Source organism: Schistocerca cancellata, chromosome 2 (genome assembly GCF_023864275.1).
Source record: "Schistocerca cancellata isolate TAMUIC-IGC-003103 chromosome 2, iqSchCanc2.1, whole genome shotgun sequence".
NCBI classification, from domain to species: Eukaryota; Metazoa; Arthropoda; class Insecta; order Orthoptera; family Acrididae; genus Schistocerca; species Schistocerca cancellata.
In genome coordinates this window covers 221429625-221452665 of record NC_064627.1, presented here as the reverse complement: position 1 = coordinate 221452665, position 23041 = coordinate 221429625, and the positions used below count along the sequence as shown (strand labels likewise).

Genomic DNA, 23041 nt, shown 5'->3' with positions numbered 1-23041 from the left:
AATGCAGTCCTGTGCTTTTAGACTCTTCTGGACAGCTATGGACGCACACATTGAGCCCCTTTTGTAGCAGAAATGGTGTTGTTGTTGTTGTTGTGGTCTTCAGTCCTGAGACTGGTCTGATGCAGCTCTCCATGCTACTCTATCCTGCGCAAGCTTCTTCCTCTCCCAGTACTTACTGCAACCTACATCCTTCTGAATCTGCTTAAAGTATTCATCTCTTGGTCTCCCTCTACGATTTTTACCCTCCACGCTGCCCTCTAATACTAACTTTGTGATTCCATGATGCTTCAGAACATGTCCTACCAACCGATCCCTTCTTCTAGTCAAGTTGTGCAACAAACGTCTCTTCTCCCCAATCCTATTCAACACCTCCTCATTCGTTATGTGATGTACCGATCTAATCATCAGCATTCTTCTGTAGCACCACATTTCGAAAGCTTCTATTCTCTTCTTGTCCAAACTATTTATCGTCCATGTTTCGCTTCCATACATGGCTACACTCTATACAAATACTTTCAGGAACGACTTCCTGACACTTAAATCTATACTCGATGTTAACAAAGTTCTCTTCTTCAGAAACACTTTCCTTGCTAATGCCAGTCTACGTTTTATATCCTCTCTACTTCGACTACCATCAGTTATTTTGCTCCCCAAATAGCAAAACTCCTTTACTACTTTAAGTGTCTCATTTCCTAATCTAATTCCCTCAGCATCACCCGACTTAATTCGAGTACATTCCATAATATTCGCTTTGATTATGTTGATGTTCATCATATATCCTCCTTTCAAGACACTACCCATTCCGTTCAACTGCTCTTTCAAGTCCTTTGCTGTCTCTGAGAGAATTACAATGTCATCGGCGAACCTCAAAGTTTTTATTTCTTCTCCATGGATTTTAATACCTACTCAGAATTTTTCTTTTGTTTTCTTTACCGCTTGCTCAATATACAGATTGAATAACATCGGGGAGAGGTTACAACCCTGTCTTACTCCCTTCCCAACCACTGCTTCCCTTTCATGTCCCTCGACTCTTATAACTGCCATCTGGTTTCTGTACGGATTGTAAATAGCCTTTCGCTCCCTGTATTTTACCCCTGCCACCTTTAGAATTTGAAAGAGAGTATTCCAGTCAACATTGTTAAAAGCTTTCTCTAAGTCTACAAATGCTAGAAACGTAGGTTTGCCTTTCCTTAATCTTCTAAGATAAATCGTAAGGTCAGTATTGCCTCACGTGTTCCAACATTTCTACGGAATCCAAACTGATCTTCCCCGAGGTCGGCTTCTACCAGTTTTTCCATTCGTCTGTAAAGAATTCGCGTAAGTATTTTGCAGCTGTGACTTATTAAACTGATAGTTCGGTAATTTTCACGTCTATCACCACCTGCTTTCTTTGGTACTGGAATTATTATATTCTTCTTGAAGTATGAGGGTACTTCGCCTGTCTCATACATCTTGCTCACAAGATGATAGAGTTTTGTCAGGACTGGCTCTCCCAAGGCCGTCAGTAGTTATAATGAAATGTTGTCTACTCCCGGGGCCTTGTAATGGTACCGGTATGTAATGGTATGACTTACCGTAGCAGCACATTAACTGACTTTCAACTGAATTGATTTTGCAGTATTTCTCTTCCGCATGTCCTTGTTATTAGTGCTACCAAGCTTGGTACCCGTACGGTAATCAGTTTCCATATTATAACGTGTTAAATAGTGAAAGTGTAGTTATAACCACCCGGTACTGTGCCGGCCGCCCTCGGTGGAGTCGGCTGGGCAGCGCGGCTACACGTACGCCGCCTCGCAACACTTCACCTCGAGCTGCCTCCGCCTCCTTGCCGAGGGGGGCGGCGGCGGCGTGGCCGGCGGCTTGGCACGCGCCCCGCGGCGTGTCTCGCGCCTTACTCACTGGCAGCCGCATTCCGCGGGGGCCACGCACGCTCTGGCAGGCGGCGGCGAGGCTGCCTCTGCCGCGCCACAGCTGCCTGTCCTACCCTGGCCCGGCCCTCGTATATCCGCTCCCAGTGGGCGCAGTCTCTACAGCTGCAGGAATTCGACAAAAATATGGAAACACCACGAGAAATGCATGCCAGAATATAAATGCAGATGCTAGCCAATCTGCCGATGGTGCTGTTATATTTGACCACAGGCGGCACCTGTGCAACGTCCTCAAACTGTTGCAGGTGTTACTCACGTTGAGAACGATCTTCTATGTAGTTGGGAGTGCGTTATATCGAAGCTACACTACTGGCCATTAAAACTGCTACACCAAAAAGAAATGCAGATGATAAACGGGTATTCATTCGACAAATACACTCCTGGAAATTGAAATAAGAACACCGTGAATTCATTGTCCCAGGAAGGGGAAACTTTATTGACACATTCCTGGGGTCAGATACATCACATGATCACACTGACAGAACCACAGGCACATAGACACAGGCAACAGAGCATGCACAATGTCGGCACTAGTACAGTGTATATCCACCTTTCGCAGCAATGCAGGCTGCTATTCTCCCATGGAGACGATCGTAGAGATGCTGGATGTAGTCCTGTGGAACGGCTTGCCATGCCATTTCCACCTGGCGCCTCAGTTGGACCAGCGTTCGTGCTAGACGTGCAGACCGCGTGAGACGACGCTTCATCCAGTCCCAAACATGCTCAATGGGGGACAGATCCGGAGATCTTGCTGGCCAGGGTAGTTGACTTACACCTTCTAGAGCACGTTGGGTGGCACGGGATACATGCGGACGTGCATTGTCCTGTTGGAACAGCAAGTTCCCTTGCCGGTCTAGGAATGGTAGAACGATGGGTTCGATGACGGTTTGGATGTACCGTGCACTATTCAGTGTCCCCTCGACGATCACCAGTGGTGTACGGCCAGTGTAGGAGATCGCTCCCCACACCACGATGCCGGGTGTTGGCCCTGTGTGCCTCGGTCGTATGCAGTCCTGATTGTGGCGCTCACCTGCACGGCGCCAAACACGCATACGACCATCATTGGCACCAAGGCAGTAGCGACTCTCATCGCTGAAGACGACACGTCTCCATTCGTCCCTCCATTCACGCCTGTCGCGACACCACTGGAGGCGGGCCGCACGATGTTGGGGCGTGAGCGGAAGACGGCCTAACGGTGTGCGGGACCGTAGCCCAGCTTCATGGAGACGGTTGCGAATGGTCCTCGCCGATACCCCAGGAGCAACAGTGTCCCTAATTTGCTGGGAAGTGGCGGTGCGGTCCCCTACGGCACTGCGTAGGATCCTACGGTCTTGGCGTGCATCCGTGCGTCGCTGCGGTCCGGTCCCAGGTCGACGGGCACGTGCACCTTCCGCCGACCACTGGCGACAACATCGATGTACTGTGGAGACCTCACGCCCCACGTGTTGAGCAATTCGGCGGTACGTCCACCCGGCCTCCCGCATGCCCACTATACGCCCTCGCTCAAAGTCCGTCAACTGCACATACGGTTCACGTCCACGCTGTCGCGGCATGCTACCAGTGTTAAAGACTGCGATGGAGCTCCGTATGCCACGGCAAACTGGCTGACACTGACGGCGGCGGTGCACAAATGCTGCGCAGCTAGCGCCATTCGACGGCCAACACCGCGGTTCCTGGTGTGTCCGCTTTGCCGTGCGTGTGATCATTGCTTGTACAGCCCTCTCGCAGTGTCCGGAGCAAGTATGGTGGGTCTGACACACCGGTGTCAATGTGTTCTTTTTTCCATTTCCGGGAGTGTATATTATACTAGAACGGACATGTGATTACATTTTTACGCAATTTGGGTGCATAGATCGTGAGAAATCACTACCGAGAACAACCACCTCTGGCCGTAATAACGGCCTTTATACGTCTGGGCATTGAGCCAAACTGAGCTTGGATGGCGTGTACAGGCACTGCCCATGGAGCTTCAACACGATACCACAGTTCATCAAGAGTAGTGACTGGCGTATTGTGACGAGCCAGTTGCTCGGCCACCATTAAGCAGACGTTTTCAATTGGTGAAAGATCTGGAGAATGTGCTGGCCAGGGCAGCAGTCGAACATTTTCTGTGTCCAGAAAGGCCCGTACAGGACCTGCAACATGCGGTAGTGCATTATCCTGCTGAAATGTAGAGTTTCGCAGGGATCGAATGAAGGGTTGAGCCACGGGTCGTAACACATCTGAAATGTAACGTCCACAGTTCAAAGTGCCGTCAGTTCGAACAAGAGGTGACCGAGACATTTAACCAGTGGCACCCCATACCATCACGCCAGTATGGCGATGACGAATACACGCTTCCAATGTGCATTCACCGCGATGTCGCCAAACACGGATGTGACCATCATGATGATGTAAACAGAACCTGGATTCATCCGAAAAAATGACGTTTTGCTATTCGTGCACCCAGGTTCGTCGTTGAGTACACTATCATAGGCGCTCCTGTCTGTGATGCAGCGTCAAGGGTACCCGCAGCCATAGTCTCCGAGCTGATAGTCCACGCTGCTGCATACGTCGTCGAACTGTTGGTGCAGATGGTTGTTGTCTTGCTAACGTCCCCATCTGTTGACCCAGGGATCGAGACGTGGCTGCACGATCCGTTACAGCCTTGCGGATGAGATGCCTGTCATCTCGACTGCTAGTGATACGAGGCCGTTGGGATCCAGCATGGCGTTCCGTGTGATCCTCCTGAACCCACCGATTCCATGTTCTGCTAACAGGCATTGGATCTCGACCAACGCGAGCAGCAATGTCGCGATACGCTAAACCGGAATCTCGATAGGCTGCAATCCGACCTTTATCAAAGTCAGAAACGTGATGGTACGCATTTCTCCTCCTTACACTAGGCATCACAACAACGTTTCACCAGGCAACGAAGGTCAACTGCTGTTTGTGTATGAGCAATCGGTTGGAAACTTTCCTCGTGTCAGCACGTTATAGGTGTCCCCACCGGCGCCAACCTTGTGTGAATGTTCATTTCCATGTCATAGCATCTTCTTCAAATGGTTCAAATGGCTCTGAGCACTATGGGACTCAACATCAGAACTTAGAACTACTTAAAACTAACTAACCTAAGGACATCACACACATCCATGCCTGAGGCAGGATTCGGACCTGCGACCGTAGCTGTCACGCGGCTCCAGACTGACGCGCCTAGAACCGCACGGCCACACCGGCCGGCGCATTTTCTTCCTGTCGGTTAAATTCCGCGTCTGTAGTACGTCATCTTCGTGGTGTAGCAATTTTAATGGCTAGTAGTGTGTATTAAAACCTTGGTCTCTCTCTACAATTTTTACCATCACCCCTCATCCTTTCGTTACATAACTGACAATTCCTTGACGCCTCAAAATGCTTCATATCAACCGATCTCTTCTTCAAGTCAAGTTGTGCCATAAATGCCATTTCGCCTAGTTCGATTCATTACATCCTCATCTGTTGTTTGATATATCCATCTAATTTTCAGCATTCTTCTGTAGCACCACACTTCGAAAGCTTCTATTCTCTTTTTGTCTGAAATGTCTGCTGTCGCTCATTTTCACTTCCATACATGGCTCCATCACAGACATGCATCTTCGGCAAAATATCTAACACTTGAATGACCTATCGCCGGCCGGAGTGGCTGTGCGGTTCTAGGCGCTACAGTCTGGAACCGCAGGGAAGCTACGGTCGCAGGTTCGAATCCTGCCTCGGGCATGGGTGTGTGTGATGTCCTTAGGTTAGTTAGGTTTAATTAGTTCTAAGTTCTAGGCGACTAATGACCTCAGAAGTTAAGTCGCATAGTGCTCAGAGCCATTTGAACCATTTGAACCAATGACCTATCAAAGATCGCATAGTTTAGGTTATGGGACAAGTCCGGGAGGACAAATCCGTGGAGGATATTCAATGATTGCCTGACTGCTTCAGAATAATGAAAAACTACAAAACGTAAATAACGGTACCGATTCAGTCACGAACGAGCCTTCAACCACTTGGGAAATCACTTCGTTCACCGTTAACTGTAGAGTGTAGATTATATATGTTCTTTTTTCCCACCCACGCTCTGACATTTCCTGCAGCAGCTTTCATTCAGTTTGATAAATTGTGAAACAGTGATACGGTGCGCATTGCGGGCATACTGAAGCGTCTTCACATCCGTTACAGTCACGCATTCCTATGTATCCACCGTAGCTGATGTTTTAGCGGAAATGTCGGGTGGCCATCCCAATAATGAAACAAGTGTCGGAATGCTCCCGCGTGCAGCATACGCGGGGAGACTGTGAGCTAAGCTGCGGAGGCGCTCCTGTATTTTTACTTTGCGCATTCTGTCGCGGATGGGGAACACGAGTCGTCAATGTTGGCAGCCGCCAGCGGCGCCCGAGAACAGTCCACGCGAGATGCGAGGGTGGGCCGCGCACGTTACGAGTAGAATAGAACAGAATAGGGCCACCCGCGTCGTGAACTCAGCACGGCGCATAGGCTGCCGGCAGCCGCCGCACGTTTTGGGGCTTCCGCGTGAGCGTCAAAGGGAACGTTTACGCTCATTTCTTGAGATGGGTGCTACTTTATGGGTTCTCTGAACACCTGCCGACCCCGCCCATAGAATGCATGAAAGTGGTATGATTTTTTTCCCCAGAGTTAATACAACTTTCAACCCCATCTACCCATAATTTGATCCCATTCCGTCCAGTAGATGGTTGCAGACAGTTAAAAAAATATCATACCCACAATCCGGAGTACACCAAGGACAGGTAAATGCGAGCGCTATCACACAATCAGCTTAACAGGCCATGCTGTCAGGAATAAATAGAGAAGAATTCAAAAGAAATTGAGGATGCGTTAGATGAGGATAAGTTTGGATTTCGAATAGGTAAAGGCACCAGACAGGCAGCTCAAACGTTGTGACTGGTAATGGAAGGAAGACTTAAGAAAAGTCAAGACCGTTTTATAGGATTTGTCGATTAAAAAAAGTGCTTCACAATGTAAACTTGTCCAAGATGTCAGAAATTCTTAGAAAAAAAGAAGTCTGCTATAGGGAAAGAAGGGTAAAATACAATACGCACAAGAAGGAAGAGGGAACAACAAGAACGGTAGACAAAGAGCAAAGTGCTCGGATTAAAAAGGGTGTAAGACAGGGGTGCAGCCTTTCACCTCTACTATTCAATCTCTGCATCGATGGAGCAATAACGAAAGTAAAAGAAAGCTTCAACGGTAGGTCTGCAGTTCAGGGCAAAAGGCTATCAACATTAAGATTCGTTATGACATTGCTATCTTCAGTGAAAGTGAGGAAAAACTGCAGGATCTTTTGAATGGAAGGAATAGTCGAACGAGCACAGAATGTGGATTGAGAGTAAAACGAAGAAAGACTAAAGTAATGAGGAGTAGTAGAATGGGAATAGCGAGAAACTTAATATCTGAATCGGGATCAAGATAGTAGACAAAGTTAAGGAATTCTGCTGTCTGGGTAGAAAAATATGACGCACGATAGAAAGAGGACATGAAAAACAGATTAGCAAAAGCAAGAAGAACGTGGCTGGTTATGAGAAGTCTGCTAGGATCAAACATCGCCTTACTTTAGGGAAAGCTTCCGAGAATGTACGTTTGGAGTTCAGTACTGTTTGGTAATGGGTCATGTACTGTCAGATTATCGCAAAACAAGAGAGTCAAAGTGTTTGTGATGAGGTGCTGCAGATGGGTGCTGAAAATTAAGAAGACTTATAAGACAAAAAATGAGGAGGTCTCTGCAGAATCGGCTTAGAAATGAAGATACCGAAAACGCTTCCAAGAAAAAGCGACAGGATGATATGTTAATACATCAGGAATCAGGTAATACGCGTAATTTCCACAGTAATAGAAAGAGCCGCAGCGTTTAGCTTCTACAGATACCTCTCTAGGGAAAAAAAAGAAGTTGGAATACACCCAACGAATATTTGACATTGGGTGCACTAGAGAGGAATTCGTGGCGGACTACATCAAAGCAGTAAGTAAACGACAAAATAAACGTAGAGGAAGGGGGGGGGGAGCAGTTACCTTAACAAGCACGGTGCATGAAATCGCGTAAATAGAGGATTTTGATTATCACGCAGCGATAAAGCTTTTTCTTTTGTAATACATCGTTTGTAGCTCACCGATATGCATTGGAGTTTCACATATATATCCTCAGTGAAGAAATGGTTTGTCGAGTTTAAACGAGAATGGCAGAATGTCCTTGGTAATGCACGTGAAGTAAGTCCGCAAAGTGCAGCCATACCAGAAACTATCGCAAACGTGCACATGATCTTGGAAAATCGGAGTACAACGCTACGTGAAACTATCAAGATTGCACGGATTTCAACGGAACATGTCAGCTACAGTTTTCAAGGAGAACTGTACGGGAGAGAACCTCGTGGAAGATGGGTGTCGCACTTGCGGAACCGAAAACTCACTAGTATGTCCGAGCAGTGTTTTACGCGTTTTCGTAAAAACAAAAGAAATTCTGTGCTTATGTATGACAGTGAATGAAACAGCGATTCCCCTCTACACACCAGAATCAAAGCAACAATCCGAAACTGTGGACATAAGCCGGATCTTCAACTCCAGAGACTGCGAAGAGGAGAGGTTTTGGAAGCGGTGTTTTAGAATGCGAAAGGGATTCTGTCAACTGAACATCTTTTAAAAAAGTGCAACAGTAAACTGGAGAATGTTGCCTTAATCTTCTAATGGATCTGTATGACAATATTCGAAAAAATATACCTGGTTTCCGAAGAAGGAACTAGTATCTACTCGAGACAGGTAGCTGCCTATAAAAGTGTCTTGACAATGGGAAAATTGAGCGATCTGTAATACGAGGTGTTGGGAAATTCTCTGCGTACCCCAGATATAGCAACCTCGGGCTCCCATCTCAACTCAAAGTCGTCCTTGTTGGTGAGCGTTTTACGGCCAGGCAAGCAGCGGTGGATAGAGCAGACGAATTTTTATAGCTCTTCCAGAGCAATACAACAGAGCTGGAATAAAGTTCCTCAAACACCGCTGAATGAAGTGTATTAATGCTAAAGGAGATTATGGTGAAAAAGAAAGGTCTTTCAAGACATAAATTCTCATGTGGGTATTTCCGTTCCGTCGTTTTAGTACAAGATTTGGGTTTGGTTGGGAGAGGTTGAAAGATTTTCTTTTTCATGTTTTTTTTCGGTTATTTTATATACGAGGTTCGAACTTAAATAGTGGCAACTATTTATTCACAACAGATACAAAAGAGTTACATGTTTGCACCTGCTACAGTCCTTCAAAGCAGTCACCAGCGTTGTGTAGAACCCGTTGCCAGTGATGTGGAAGATGTAGTATATCGTTAGCAGAGCCTGTTCTGTTGATGGTGCGAATGGAGCGGTCTACCGCCTGTTATTTTGCTGCTCAGGTAGCAGAATTCCTTATCTTCTGTACTAATTAGACTGTTCATTCCGTTCAGTAGATCATGTAATTCTTCATCACTTTCACTCAATGTAGCTATGTCATCAGTGAATCGTATTATTGATATCCTTTTACCCTGAATTTTAATGCCGCTCCTGAACCTTTCTTTTATTTCCATTATTGCTTCCTCGATGGAGAAATTGAACAGAAAGGGTGAAAGCCCCCATCCTTGTTTTACACCCTTTTCAATGCGAGCACTTCGTTCTTGGTCGTCCACCCTTATTATTCCCTCTTGGCTGTTGTACATCTTGTATATGGCCCGTCTCTCGCTATAGCTTACCCCTACTTGTTTCAGAATTTCGAACATCTTGCACCATTTTACACTGTCGAACGCTTTTTCCAGGTCGACAAATCCTATGAACTTGTCTTGATTTTTCTTTAGTCTTGCTTCCATTATAAACCGCGATGTCAGAATTGCCTCTCTTGCCTTTATCTTTCCTAAAGCCAAACTGATCATCATCTAGCGTATCCTCAATTTTCTTTTCTATTCTCCTGTACACTATTCTTGTAAGCAACTTGGATGCATGAGCTGTCAGCTCTTGCCGTCTTCAGATTCGTGTGGATGATGCTTTTGCGAAAGTCAGATGGTATGTCGCCAGACTCATACATTCTACACCCAACGTGAATAGTCGTTTTGTTGCCACTTCCCCCAATCATTTTAGAAACTCTGATGGGATGTTAATCTATCCCTTCTGCCTTATTTGATCTTAAGTCCTCAAAAGCACATATCCTGTGGATACACGTTGCATGTCTTTAATGCAGTGGTTTCCATTGCCTTCTGCATCCTCTTGCCGTTGATCATGGTTGATTCGTCCTCTTTTAGGAGCAGTTTCCCACTCCTAGGGCACCTCCGCCGTCTTTGACAAGGCCTTCGGCAGAATGAGGGTGACTTCTTATGCTGGAAGTCTTCGGCCGCCAGTGCTGATTATTAATCAAAATTTAAGTGGCAGCGGGATTCGAACCCGGAACCGAAGACGTTTTGATTATGAATCAAAGACGCTACCCCTAGACCACGGGTGCAAAACCTTATTATAGTGGTTGGAAACGCACACATACAGCAGTCACCCCGATGGGGAAGTACGAGAGTGGCCACCGAAATTAAGCTTTCCAATGATTGGGGGCTCATCACAGTTAACTCGGCAGGGAACAGAAAACTACGTTACCATAGAAACAGCGTATTTGCCGGAAATATCAGTGTTTAACCGTATTATTTGTACTTTACATTCACACAAACCACGAATCGAAAACAACAGTTTGCATAAACCGTATGAATTTTTTGGCATAGAATATGCAATCAAAATGGGAAGTTCCCATTTGGAAATACGAAGCTAATCCCGCCCACGCATGAGGGATGGTTAAGACGTGGCCAGCTGTAGCACAGACAGATGTCCTCTTTATCAGTATTAACTTTTCACCTAGAAAATTTTTTGTATGGTGCGTCGTTTTGGAGAGATTTAGCTGTCTCAAGTTAAAACAAACACCAGTATTACCTGTCTTTTGGTTTCATGGACTACCTCATGTTTGTATCTTGCCAGCAAATTTCTTTTTCAGTGATGTTGAGGAGTTTCGAAAAAATCATCTCTTTCACTTACATGAAATTACCAAACGAATCTTCATCCTGAAATCTTTGTGACTAAGTATGTTACTTCAGAGTGATGGTAGTCAATGCAATGGGCAAACTGACATTTTAAACCGTACTTTAACTATATTCAATATAAAGCCGAAAAGGGGATAAAAGTTCAACAGAGTTAACGAGTAACTTCTACTAGTATGTATCTCAAATAGTCGGTTGGTTGATCAGGGGGAGGAGTCGAAACAGCGAGGTCATCGCTCCCATCGGATTAGGGAAGGATGGGGAAGGAAGTCATTCGTGCTGTTTCCAATAGGAACCATCCCGGCATTTGCCTGAAACGATTTAGGGAAATCGCGGATGGAAGGACGCGGGTTTGAACCGTTGTCCTCCCGAATGCGAATCCAATGTGGCAACCACTGCGCCACTTCGCTCGTTTATCTCAGATGGTTATGCAGTATTGTGTAGTGTTCCTTCACCTGTAACTTGCTGTTAAGGCCATCGACGAGTCCAGAATTTTCTTCGCGATTTTTTCGGCTCTTCAAATGTTCAAATGTGTGTGAATTTCGAAGGGACCAAACTGCTGATGTCATCAGTCCCTAGTTTTACAAACTACTTAAACTAACTTATGCTAAGAACAACACTCATACCTATGCCGGAGGGTGGATTCGAACCTCCGGCGTGAGTGACATGGCGCCTAAGACCGATCGGCCATTCTGCGCGGCTCTCCACTCTTCTTCGACTGTCGCTAACAGAGTTAACGCATCAATTTTACGCGCGGCAATTTTCGTACAGTAACTGTATGATCTACGCGCCAGATTCAGCCGGGAACTGCCGCTGGAGAGCGCTGAGGTTTGCAAATCACGACGGGGAGCACGTTGTGTTTCGTGAGATGTAGCAGGTCGTTTCAGGGCGAGCAGCAGCCCCGACGGACAACGCGTCTGGCGTACATTGCGATGAGGAACAGGTCCCCAGTGAGGATGGCTTACGAGATAGGGAAGTAACGTTGAAACCGCACGGCTGTTCTCCTTACCTCGTGAGAAAGCATCGCGTGGCATTAACACGGCGCAGCGAACCGCCGCTGTGCGCGCCTAGCCAAAGAGAGAGAGAGTGAGAGAGGCGGAGATGAAATGTTACCCTCCTGCATTCCTTGTACTAGAGTGTCGGTGTGGCGATTAGCTGAACACGCCCGCGTGTCGTCGGTATTTACGGCGCGGCAAGTGAGCGGCGAGCAGCTGCGGCTGACGGACGGCAGGAAACAGGTGTGCGTGGGCGCGGCAGCCGACAGGTGCTGTGGCCGACACCGCTTCTGCCGCCACCGCCACGCAGTCTGTGACCCGGCCAGGACTACCGGCACCAAAGATAGCCGCCTCTCCGCTCGGCTCACATACCTGCGGGACGCGACGACCGACCTCTCGGCCGGCCGGCGGTACACTGTACTGTACACCACCAAGTCCCAGGCGGCCGGGAGCGCTGTTTACTGCGTTTACTGAGGCAAAAATACACTACCGGCCATTAATATTGCTACACCACGAAGATGACGTGCTACAGACGCGAAATTTAACCGGCGGGAAGAAGATGCTGCGATATGCAAATGATTAACTTTTCAGAGCATTCACACAAGGTTGGCGCCGGTGGCGACACCTACAACGTGCTGACATGAGGTAAGTTTCCAACCCATTTCTCGTACACAAACAGCAGTTGATCGGCGTTGCCTGCTGAAGCGTTGTTGTGATGCCTCGTGTAAGGAGGAGAAATGCGTACCGTCACGTTTCCGACTTTGATAAAGGTCGGATTGTAGCCTATCGCGATTGCGGTTTATCGTATCGTGACACTGCTGCTCGCGTTGGTCGAGATCCAATGACTGTTGGCAGAATATGGAATCGGTGGGTTCAGGACTGTAATACCGAACGGCGTGCTGGATCCAAATGGCCTCTTATCACTAGCAGTCGAGACGACAGGCATCTTATCCGCACGGCTGTAACGGATCGTGCAGCCACGTCTCGATCCCTGAGTCAACAGATGGGGACGTTTCCAAGACAACAACCATCTGCACGAACAGTCGACGACGTTTGCAGCAGCATGGACTACCAGCTCGGAGAACATGGCTGCGGTTACTTTTGACGCTGCATCACAGACAAGAGCGCCTGCGATGGTGTACTCAACGACGAACCTGAGTGCACGAATGGCAAAACGTCATTTTTTCGGATGAATCCAGGTTCTCTTTACAGCATCATCATGGTCGCTTCCTGTTTGGCGACATCGCCGTGAACGCACATTGGAAGCGTGTATTCGTCATCGACATACTGGCGTATCACCCGGCGTGATGGTATGGGGTGCCATTGGTTACACGTGTCGGTCACCTCTTGTTCGCATTGACGGCATTTTGAACAATGGACGTTACATTTCAGATGTGTTACGACCCGTGGCTCTACCCTTCATTCGACATTCGATCCCTGCGAAACCCTACATTTCAGCATGATAATGCACGACCGCATGTTACAGGTCCTGTACGGGCCTTTCTGGATACAGAAAATGTTCGACTGCTGCCCTGGCCAGCACATTCTCCAGATCTCTCACCAACTGAAAACGTCTGGTCAATGGTGGCCGAGCAACTGGCTCGTCACAACACGCCAGTCACTACTCTTGATGAACTGTGGTATCGTGTTGAAGCTGCATGGGCAAATGTACCTGTACACGCCATCCAAGCTGTGTTTGACTCAATGCCCAGGCGTATCAATACCGTTATTACGGCCAGAGGTGGTTGTTCTGGGTAGTGATTTCTCAAGATCTATGCACCCAAATTGCGTGAAAATGTAATCACATGTCAGGTCTAGTATAATATATTTGTCCAATGAATACCCGTTTAGTATCTGCATTTCTTCTTGGTGTAGCAATTTTAATGCCCAGTAGTGTATAAAGCTACTTCATATTCTCCACGTACGAGGAACGTCATGATTTACCGCCAAAAGTTGCTGAGAAACATTCTTTACTGAACAACCAATCAAGGTGCGCGGACGATGATCACGTTCCTGTATATCAACTATGGAACATGCAGGCTGATTCAGGTGCCCCTACCTATAGGTTTTATGCAACCCACAACGCCTTAAAAAACCATATGCGAGATTTTCCTATCTCTCACCCGCTACGTGCAAACTATTCGTCCTACACCAAAAATGGACATTTTTGTAGGAAATTTAATGTGGTTATGCTAGAGGCCTCAGTTTTCAAATTATTCAAGAAAAACTCGAATGCTTTTTTTTTCTTGAATAACTCGAAAACAGTGGCCTCCACTGAAAATGCATCCCAGTACAAAATTAACCTAATTAAAGTTCCTAGAAAAAGTCCTGTTCATTTTTTGAGTAGGATGAATAGTGTTTACTTAGTGGGTGAGAGTATATTAAAATCTTGTACATGATTTTCGAGGGCATTGTGGGTTGCATAAAACTCATAGGTAAGGGCAGCTGAATCACCACCGGCCGAAGTGGCCGAGCAGTTCTAGGCGCTACAGTCTGGAAACGAGCGACCGCTACGGTCGCAGGTTCGAATCCTGCCTCGGGCATGAATGTGTGTGATGTCCTTAGGCCGCGCGGGATTAGCTGAGCGGTCTAAGGCGGAGCAGTCATGGACTGTGCGACTGGTCCCGGCGGAGGTTCGAGTCCTCCCTCGGGCATGGGTGTGTGTGTTTGTCCTTAGGATAATTTAGGTTAAGTAGTGTGTAAGCTTAGGGACTGATGACCTTAGCATTTAGGTCCCATAAGATTTCACACACATTTGAATATTTTTTAATGTCCTTATCTTTGTTAGGTTTAAATAGTTCTAAGTTCTAGGGGACATGACCTCAGAAGTTAAGTCCCATAGTGCTCAGAGCCATTTGAACCATTTTTAAGCTGAATTACCTCGTACAAACAACATTACAAGATTAAGCTATATCCTGCTAACTCATGTATATATTAATGACAATACTCATGTAAGAATACTTAACATATTCACACAAAAGCATTTACAACGTCATATACGGAGGCAGAAAATCGTGATGCCAAACAACAAAAGCTATGAGTCCGTCACTGGAAATGAAGGTATGACACACAAATAAGGTAACCAACTACGAGAAAGCATATAATGAAAAATATACACTGCTGGAAAAAATTGCATCACACTTACGGAGATCATTTTACCCATAAGTGAGGTCCACACGTCACAATAAATTGTGTCCAAAGAGTCACATCATTAGACAGTGTGGCCCCTCTGGTGGCAACGCAGACATATTTTGGCACATGCAAACTGCCATAAAAGAGCCGAATGCCATCCTGCGATAGATTGTCATAAGCATCTTCTGCCTTTGGTTGCAGTTCGTCAATGGTTGTTACAGGCCTTGGAGAGTGACAAAGTTCAAGCTTTATCATGTCCCATATATGTTCAGTTGGAGAGTGAGCTTATAATTTCGTTGGCCAGGGTACGAAGACCACGATGCATTGCCGCGACTGTATGTGGTTATGCACTGTCCTGCTGAAAAAGCACATCACCTTCCTGTTGAAGAAATGACCGTAGCACGAGGACAACAACCTACGCACCATAGGGGCACTGGTTACTTTACCATGCTGAAACACCAACTGTGGTTGGGAGATGTGACTGATGCCGCCCGCCCTCCCCCCCCCCCCTCCCCCTGCTACGCGCCACGAAGACCGGAATGGGATCTGTGTGTCAAGGGTTAATACATTCTGGAATAGGCAGGTAACCAGGTCTATGCGTACGTCCATCACTCGTAGGCAGACAGGACCTACAAAGCGAAGACAGTATGGCGCTTTCCACTCTTCAGTCAACTCTTTCATGTCATCAGAGTAGTCATGCTTGGCGGTTTGTAGTGTCAGCGGTAGCCTGCGCAGATTCACTCGTGTTCTGAGCCTGTTGTTAACAGACGGTTCCCAATGGTCCCTGATGACACAGCTGGATGATGTTCGTTCGGCCACCATTGCTCGTAGGCTACAGTGTGTCGATCTCGACATGTTTTTGCACTAATCAATGCTGCTCAAACTCTGCGCCTATCTTGACGTGCTTCTTTACTACGCGCACATCCATAACCTGCCCGACAGATGTGGGAATGTCCCACAGACCACTGTTGAAGGAAACGACACACACCACCGATAAATTGTGACCAACATAAGCATCAGGCTATCGACACATCCATCCAGCTTTCCGCCGGCCCCCAATGCGAACTCGTTTAAATGGCTGAAGCTGTTCAACAGGAGTAAGCATTTGTCGGTGCGGCATGATTGTACCCCACAATGCATGAGACAAACACAATTCACCGCCGGCCGTTGTGGTCGAGCGGTTCTAGGCGCTTCAGTCCGGAACCACGCTGCTGCTACGGTCGCAGGTTCGAATCCTGCCACGGGCATGGATATGTGTGATGTCCTTAGGTTAGTTAGGTTTAAGTAGTTCTAATACTAGGGGACTGATGACCTCAGATGTCAAGTCTCATAGTGCTTAGAGCCATTTGAATAATTTGAACCACAATTCACCTCTTAAGTTAGCACTGTGACTACCTGCAGAGCCAAACAGAGGGCGCACATACGGTCATCCTTAGCGTCCTCTGACGTCCATTGATCGTGACTAATAAACTGCTAACACTACTATCTCTTAGTATGCACATATTATACTCTGGTGCCACAGAACACAGTGCGTGAGGGTATTGGATCTTTTGCGCCAGTGTAGATACACGTATTTGTTCAGAGTTATCTGTTGTCACGTAGTAGTAGAAATTACATCATCGATCATAAAAGTATCCAAACAGTGCATGCTATGTTAACAGTCAGCATTAACGCTACAAACGGAGGCGTTCTCACACCGCTGACTTCACAGCTGATCACCATTTAATAACTGAATCGAACATGATCTGGAAGTCTGAATCATCGATAGTTCTGGTTCGATTCTAGTGACTAGTATCGTACGATAAAACATGTTGTGTTTCTTATGTTACAACGACTAAATTTGGCAGTTATAACAGTTTGACATTTTGTATATTGCATCCAGCAGCAGATTACGTGTGTTACAAGAACAGTTGCGCTGACAGAAAAAATTTCTGAAACGTAGCGACTCACACGCAACCACGTCGGTGTGGAAGAATCTACATCTACGTTCATCATGTACACTGCTTCCATCCAACAGCATCCTTTGAGGGACAAAGCATACTTCAGCCAAAAAGTAGGGGGGGCAAAAAAAGCAAACTTGATGTATGAGCTGTCGCCTTCTCCACACGATACACTACATCTACATCTACATCTACATGCTTACTCTGCAATTCACACTTAAGTGCCTGGCAGAGGGTCCATCGAACCATTTTCATACTACTCCTCTACCATTTCACTCTCGAATGGCGCATGGGAAAAAGGAACACCTAAATCTTTCCGTTCGAGCTCTGATTACTCTTATTTTATTATGATGATCGTTTACCCTACGTAGGTGGGTGTCAACAAAATATTTTCGCATTCGGAAGAGAAAGTTGGTGATTGAAATTTCGTAAATAGATCTCGCCGCAAAGAAAACCGCCTTTGTGTCAGTGACTGCCACCCCAACTCGCGTATCATCTCAGTGACACTCTCACCCCTATACGCGCGATAACACGAAACGGTCTGCCCTTCTTTGCACTTTTTCGATGTCCTCCACACACACCGCGCAGCAGAATTCCGACACAGGACGGACAAGTGTAATGTGACGTGACAAAAGTCATGTGATAGCTATATGTACATATACAGATGGCGGTAGCATCGCGTACATGAGGTATAAAAGAATAAAAGACACTGCAGGGGCGGAATTGTTATTTCTACCCAGGTGGTTCACGCGGAAAGGTTTTCCGACTTGGTTACGGTTGCACGACTGGAATTAACAGACTATGAACGCGTTGTTTTTAGATTTTCATAAAGAAGAGATTTAATCCTTTGCAGGATTTGTCGGCTTGAAGAGTCGTCGGATATTTAAAAAAAATCCCTGACGGTCGCTTGCGCTGTAGTGCACGATTCTGAGATAGACGCTTGGAACTCTGGTAATGGTAAACATTTTCACCACCAGTATTCGGTCGGCAATGGAACCAGAGGGGCTGCTACACAATTTCTGTTCAAACGACTTTGCACCAACATTCAACTCCAAATCTCTGGGCAATTTCTCATGAAGTGATGGCATGTGACACCATTGATGGTGAATCGTGTATCGGGTGGGACTGAGCTGGGCAGAGGCCGTTGGTTCTTTTCGACAGGAGTAGGCTATGAGTTGGCACCGGGTTACATCCGCTCCATTATCTCATCAACATACACCAGAAATATGACCTCGCTCTGTACACACTATATTCACAAAAACCATTACAGTCTTCTACACTGAGGACACAACTCGCATAAACCTATAATAGATGGGCCATCGTGCGCAGGGGGTGGGAAATCTTTGCCGCTAAGAAGCTGGATCCACCCCTTGGATTTTCGGAGCCCACGATGCCTTATCACCATTCCTCTTCTCTCCAAGGTGGCAATCCGACCGAGACAAAGGAAATGTGGTTTTTCTGAACACGGTTCGTTTCCCGCTCTGTTTTCGTGATAAGGTTGTGATATGATTGTATTGAATGCTCCGCTCTTATTACCAATCAAAGATCGGCAGGAAAAATTCTATAGTCTAGTCGATAGCTTCCGATGGAAAGTCTTTGTTCATCTTAATCTAAATTTTCAGACATTAAATGTTGGTTCTGATGCAGCATAGCAGACACTTACGACCACAAAATAAAGTTGCTTGAATTTACCCGTCTCTTCTCACACAGCTCAGTTTACTTGTAATTAGTCTATTAGTTATTGACAGTAGCCCCCTACGCACGATTATTTAAAGCATCGAACTCCCGTATATAAAATAGCTTCTAATGACACATTGCTTTACATATAAGTTAATGTGTTAAATATTTGTGCTTGAGCACTTGAAGCCCTTACGGTTGAAAATGCAAGACCATACTTCTGCTGGTTTGATTAGTTCCGGATTATTCACCCGTAGAGAAACGAAAAATATCAGTTAATTTAATGATACTCATATTTATTTTAAGTTCGGTAATCGTAAACCGAATATTGAAGAGCCATATGAGAACTACCTCCTAACACAGTTTTTTCTTAAAAATTCTATAAACAATTACATATACCATATTTGGCACTAAGTACATTTTCAAGATAAGCTGCTTTTTTCTCCTAACTAAGTGTTGTACAGTGATGTAATTTTGTAGGTATCTTCAATAGTATGTGTGGATACAGTCTACAAAATCGGTAGCGAATAGAATTAGTAGTACAGAAATAATACATTAAACCGTCATACTTGATACTGAAGTTTTACTGCCTGAACAACGAACACTCAGTAAGCGATAAACTGTTTTGCTTCCATTATTTTGTGGAGCTGTAAGCAAGGAAAATTTCAGAAATTTTTTGAAATTATGTTTAAAGTTTGTTGGAAGGCGGTAAGTGCTCCCATTTTCAAATAATGGATAGTAGGGTCTAGGTAATTTACGCGCCATAAGTTAGGCTGCCTCAAGAAAGTTTCTGATTTTAATATCTGATTTGTTGCGTTAAATCATTAACGTAAAATTATTCCTTTTAATCAGTAGATTGCGAGAACATTTTAAATTTTGACATTGTGTCAATAATTATATCAGATACCGAAAATCAAATTTTTATTGCCTGTGTAGACCGTTAGATTAACCTGCATGTGGGACCAGGTAATAGTTTTACCCGTCTTGTAAAATATAGTCTGACTGAAGTTTTCGCTTTAGTTTCCTTGTTAATAATTGTGCCTGACATTACTTATGTTTATTCAAAGCCAGAACTACCTTTTGCGGTAACATAATGGTTTCTTTTGGGACATGTTCCATGAGCCAATCTTGCCAAGTGTGATACAACAGCACTGCTGAACTTTTAATTCACATCTTTTAGAAAGGCACTTGTGCTATCTCAAGGTCAAAATAACTCGACTGACAAAATAGTTCGGCATACAAGATATTGTTTTAATTAGCATCAACAAATTAAAGCGACAGTAATAGCACATCCTACTCCAGATTTGTTGCTCTATAAATCAGACGATATCCCTTGATATAATGTCAACATTCTATTCCATTTTAATTTTGTCAATTTATAGTGATTTTTGTATTTTTTTAGCCCTTCTACATTCACGTCAGACCAGTTCAATACACATACTGTAAAAGTGATTCGCAAGAAAACGAACCGTCTCTTTGCGAGGGACTCCAATTTTTATTACTTGCATAAAATCGGCATTCAGATCAATTTCAAATTATATCAAACACAATTTAAAGAAAACCATATGTAATTATGACGTATGGCTTGTCTGAAGTTGTTACAATGACGTCAAACCCACGCTTTTGAAATATGGTTCTTCAGCTACGGGCAGGGACTATCTGTTGGCACCCAAAATGGGAGATTAATACATGCTGCGTGTCCCCAGAGCTAAAGTAAACTTGCGGTAATAATATTGACGTCAGCCGTGTTGGAATTCTAACTAATGAGTGTGTTTCGTGCAGATGTTATTACTTGAGCTGCCAGTGAAAGAAATAATCAACTACTATGTAAGCTTACGTTATTCAACATTAAAATAACTGCACAGGACAAAGAAAAAACAGTGGACCTGAACTTCAGACAAAAACAACGATGTCATAAAAGGTGATTATGTCCCCTGGAAATGTGGATTTGGGTGTCTGCTAATGTAAATTTACGAGGGCTCGTTACTTAACCAGAAATAAACATTAGGTAGTTTTCAAGGTCTTGCCGTTCCCACTCATTAGAATCGTATTAGTCTGAATTATTGATCTGTCATTTGTTCGAATACATCCGGTCGATGCACCTCTTCCATTGCACACAATAGAAGGGCAAACCTGATCCTTTCAGAGACCGAATCAGTACTATTCACTCACTGGAATAAACTAGTTCTTTTTCATGACTCACGATTCACCATTCATTCACAAAAATGAGCAAACGGAAGGCACACTGCCTTTTTAATTCAGGTCACTAAACCTGTATTTTTACCTGATTTGGTCCTATTTTGAAAGAACTTATAAAGAGGAGTAACAATTTTGTGTTATGTCACCAGTAATTTTGAGGTACAAAAGTTTTAAATTTTGTTTATTGTAAAAATTACAAATATTACAACAGGATACTAAATATTTCTTATCAAGTGGAATAATTTTAAGTGTGAAGACTGATGTAGTTATATTTTGATAATTTTATTGGAGAAAATATAATATAACAATTACAACATAAGTGTAATTAATGTGTATCTGCAGTCATCATTTACAGTCAGTATTACCGAACACGGGCATGTACCCAAAAAGGAAACATTAACCAATATTGTCATTTATAAATAAAAAGTGACCCATTTAGTCGATGTGAGTCTGTTTCTCTTCTCAGTGCATATTTGTCTTGCTTCTGAAAATATTTATTCAAAATCCACTGATGTTGCTGTGATACGTAACACTTTTGGAACCAATTGACAAACCATTGGCCCCAGCAGTTTTCTTGTTTCCCAAAAGGTTAAGGGATTGCTGTTTCTAGGTAAATATCCTGTCGCTAAATATTTGTCCAGTTCGACATCTGCCACACTTTCCGGGTCGTGACTTGCTTGAAGCTGACTAAGAGTCTCGTTGAACTCCTCCATGATTGAGGAAGTCTCATGCGTTACGGTTGTAAGCGCTTGAGAAATGAGCTGTGTTTTACCCTGTTGAACAACCAACGCTTAACGTTGCCTGACTGATCAGTTCGTTGCAGGAGATAGCCACAAACCGCTCCGGTAACGCTTTACGCAAGTTATCAACCATTGACTCTGTTTCTTGAGGACTTTCTATATTTTCGTCTTTAAAAGATTTTAGTTGCCATTCCACTAAACTTGGCAAGATTTTCATTTTTGAAAGTGATGGTTTTCTCTAAAGACACCTCTTTGATTACCTCATCGAAAATGTCCAATATCTGTAAAGCCTGTTGCATTATCTCCGATTGTGTACCTCTTTAAGTTTAAGGTGATCGATTTTCCACCTAAAATGGCGAGGCAACAAATTATGGAATCTTTATTTAAAGCAAATCTTTGAAATATTTCGCAACAATCGTTCCATCTGGTTGGGACACCTTATTTCAGTTCCAGTCTGTTTTTTTTTTTCTTTTTTAAAATTTTCTTGCATTTCAGCAAACAAGCTAAGGGTCTCTCCTTAAGAAGCATAACAACTCTTTTGACCTCTTTAGCGGTTTCCTGTGTGGACTTCTGAATAGGGTGTTGCGTAGTGAGGTTTAAAGAATGTATAAAGCTTAGGGTATGTGGAAGTTTCAGAAGCATGGCAGTTTCATATTTGGCGCACTGTCTGTTATTATGGAAGTGATTTTAAAATTCATATTGTATTTGACGATAGTAGACTTTACCAAGTTTGAGATGTGTTCTGCAGTGTGTCTGTCTTCGAACTGTGAGCCCTGTAAAAGGTATGAGTATAGTTCACTCTTCTCATCTTCGAAATGTGTAGTGAGAGCATAGAAATCAATGTTCTTTACACTGGTCCACGCATCAGACGTACGGCAGACTGCCTTTGCGGTGGCCAAATAATTTTTATTTTTATCAAATAACTTATGATACAACAACAGGGCATTAGAGAGTTTCACAACGTTTTTCGACTTGGTAAATTATAATTTGGGCAAAGCGTATAATATATAGCTTTTTCTGAAATTCTGTGCCTTCAATTTTAGAGAAAGGCTGGCATTCTCTGCAAATCATTTTTAAAAGGTGTACACCTAATGCCATAGTTTTATTTAATGTGAGTGGCTTTATAATAATAAAAATTTAGTTACTGGTTGTTGTAAATGAAAACTAGTTGGAGTGAAGTCATCACAAAAGGAAATAAATCAGGGCTTGGTCCAAAACCAGACGTAGAAGCAGACGTCAGTGGGGACTATTGATGAGAAATGATTTCTCTAATTTGTGCATCGACTGATAGCGATCTTGATCGGCTTCCTGACCCACATCGTTCCAGAGGTACTGTAGTATGCTTCGATTTTGGATCTCTCTTCAGGTTTGAAGATAA

General features: G+C 44.6%; 1 protein-coding gene across 1 annotated transcript in view; it reads right to left on the bottom strand.

The window, feature by feature from the left end:
- The window catches only part of LOC126161548 (protein Wnt-6-like), a 651979-nt gene that overhangs the window by 256329 nt on the left and 372609 nt on the right, over positions 1-23041 (bottom strand). The gene's annotated exons all lie outside the window — the stretch shown is intronic.